The 2,657-nt window shown below is 43.5% G+C and overlaps 1 non-coding gene across 1 annotated transcript; it reads left to right on the forward strand.

Moving 5' to 3' along the window:
* The first annotated feature begins 2,210 nt into the window (after positions 1-2,210).
* On the forward strand, positions 2,211-2,282 carry trnaw-cca (transfer RNA tryptophan (anticodon CCA)). The gene has a single exon. It is a non-coding gene; the product is annotated as a tRNA-Trp (tRNA).
* The last annotated feature ends 375 nt before the right edge of the window (positions 2,283-2,657 follow it).

The raw sequence follows: 2,657 nt of genomic DNA on the forward strand, positions 1-2,657 counted from the left end.
GAGATCTTTTAAAAGCACTTCAATCTTGTTAATAAAAAGTCAGATGTAAATTTAAGAACTCTGATAAGGCCATGCTAAAAAGTTACATGCAATTAAGAAATAAAATACAACATTTAAAATGACTGAACTCCTTTCTGAAAGTTGACACCTGCTGCTGCCGGTGTCTTCCTGGAATAGTGGAGCTGTTGTGTCAACAGAAAAGTCCTTCCCGAGCAGATCTGAGCCTGTTGATACCGGCTCTAATCCAACCCAGGTAAAAATCAGGGTACGTTGTGGGCAATGAGCCCAAATTGCTGAACTACAGGTCTCTGTCACTTTAAAGAGTTGGCTGGTGCGATTATGATCAGAGGCTCCTTCTAAGCACATTTCTCACCACCACAACTTCCAGATGCTGGTGTTAGTGTGTGCATGTACCGGCAGTTGCAGTGCTGTTCAGACCCTCAATAGCAGTGAAAGTCTCAGAGTTCACCGCTATTGGGGCTGTAAAATCCAGGCCAATATCTCACAGTCCTGTTAGATTTGCTCTCCCTCTGTACAAAATCAAACTCTACACATTGTCGTTCACTCACTCCTGTTTCCAGCCCTGATGATGCAGAAATTCCCTCTCAATGGTACACAATCCAGTTGATTTCTGATCAAATACCTCCTTCCACATTCAATAGAGGAAACAGAGACATGAACAGGAGTCAGGTGCAAGAAAGTTTCACCAACAGAGCAAAGAAAGGCACCAACAAAAGTCACACCTACTTTCCAAATCATTTCACTGGAATATTCTTTCACTTGTTTTGTCGGATGACTGCAATAAATCTGAAAATGAGCACCATGAGGTTTGCGTTCACTAGTCACTTGTTCTCCTGTGTTTGTCTGTCAGGTTTGTAATTCAATTTGTATTGTATATTGAAGAGAATCTCTTTTCAAGATGATTGCACATCGTACTGTGTTTAAAGCAACCAACTTGTAAAATGGCAGAAAATGAATGTTTCAATACCTGTGTGACCAGATTCTTCCAATGCTTTTCAACAGCTAGATTGATGATGCTTGTAATCTGTATCCTGTGGTGAATGGGAGAGGAGAATAAAAACATGGTGCATGAACAGGACAGACTGTGTAAAATGGGAGCACAGAAATACTGCCACCTCATTGAAAGTTAATGAGATTTATTCGAAGTCAGATACCTGTCCACAATGAACAAGTGAATACATTAATAGTCCACTTTCAATCGAAATGGGACTGAGGTTCCAACAGAGAAGTTTTCTGGAAAATACCTGCTGCAGTTTTAAAATTGATGAACTGGAACATCTTATACTAACTTTCAAATAACTGGAGTGATTGTGTAGTTCTCATAGTGGAGAGAAGGAGTTGTTTATAAATATAAGCAGAAAGACACATTTGTGGATTGGTGAATGAGCTTTATCTTTCTGAAATGTATTTTCCCATTGGTTGCAGGTCACTGGAAATTCTTTTTTACATTTCAATTGTAGAAGCAGCAGTTAGCAGCAAAATGTATGATTAATCAGAGTAGTGGGTCTGGGAAATACTTCAACAGCCGAGACCCTGTAAAACAGAACTCCAAGTAATATTTTAAATTAGGCACTGAACTGACAGAGCGCTAACGGCCTGCTCCGGTCAGGAAAAAAAACCCGACCCGAACCCAACAGAACCACATTGGACCCGAGCCCGACGCGGCCCGAGTATCTCCATTTATTCCCACGCCCAAACTAACCCGAGCCTTACCCGACCACCAGAATGTTCACTTTACCTACCTCCCAATTCCGAATCTGCAGGAAGCTGCAGCATGAGCGCAATGACGTCATAGAGATGCTCACTTGCTCACTGAGCAGACTCAGAGTTTCCCCCTTGATGACCCGGACTCCCAGCTTAGGTTAGCTTTTCAACTTTTGACAGTTATTAAACTCAACTTCCCGGCAGAGTTAAATGTAATACTTACTGTGTGTGTCCGACACGGACTCAGCCCGACCTGGACCCAGCCCGACCCGAACCTGGCCCGACCTGACCCGAGCCCGAAAGCCAGACCCGGAAGAGCGACCCGACACGACCCGGACCCGACACAGGTCGTCGGGTCCCGTCGGGTTCAGGTCGGGTAGCAGGCCTTGACAGAGCGGAGGTCAGATGAGGATTGAATTAATTTCAATCACTGAATCTAAACAAGAAGTAAATCTGCCAGGAATGGAAGACTTTGCTTTATCTGTGAGCTTGTGGCACAACGGTAACGCGTCTGACTCCAGTTCAGAAGGTTGTGTGTTCAAATCACGTCAAGCTCAGTTACGTTTTACAGCAGCTCAAGTTCCTGGATTTTATGTCAGAAGAGAGTTCGTTCTCTTGGAATGTTCGTGCATTGTAGAATTTCAAGATCAACTTTAATAGATTAAAGTCCTGATTTCTGGTTCCGTTCCATTTCCATGCTCAGTTCTTATTTCACACTGTTTTGTATCAGAACAATGTTTCAGGGATGTGATGTGTCCATTGTTTGTACAATCGCTCTGTCATCCAGTGTGAGAAATAAAACACAAACCGCACAGCGTGCGGCTCAAACCCATACCTGGCTCTGTCTATAGGCCGCTTAGTTCAGTTGGTCAGGATGCAGTGTTGATAACAACAAGGCTGTGGATTTGATCCCCATGTGCGCTGTCACATGG

Source organism: Heterodontus francisci, unplaced genomic scaffold (genome assembly GCF_036365525.1).
Source record: "Heterodontus francisci isolate sHetFra1 unplaced genomic scaffold, sHetFra1.hap1 HAP1_SCAFFOLD_84, whole genome shotgun sequence".
Lineage (NCBI taxonomy): Eukaryota > Metazoa > Chordata > Chondrichthyes > Heterodontiformes > Heterodontidae > Heterodontus > Heterodontus francisci.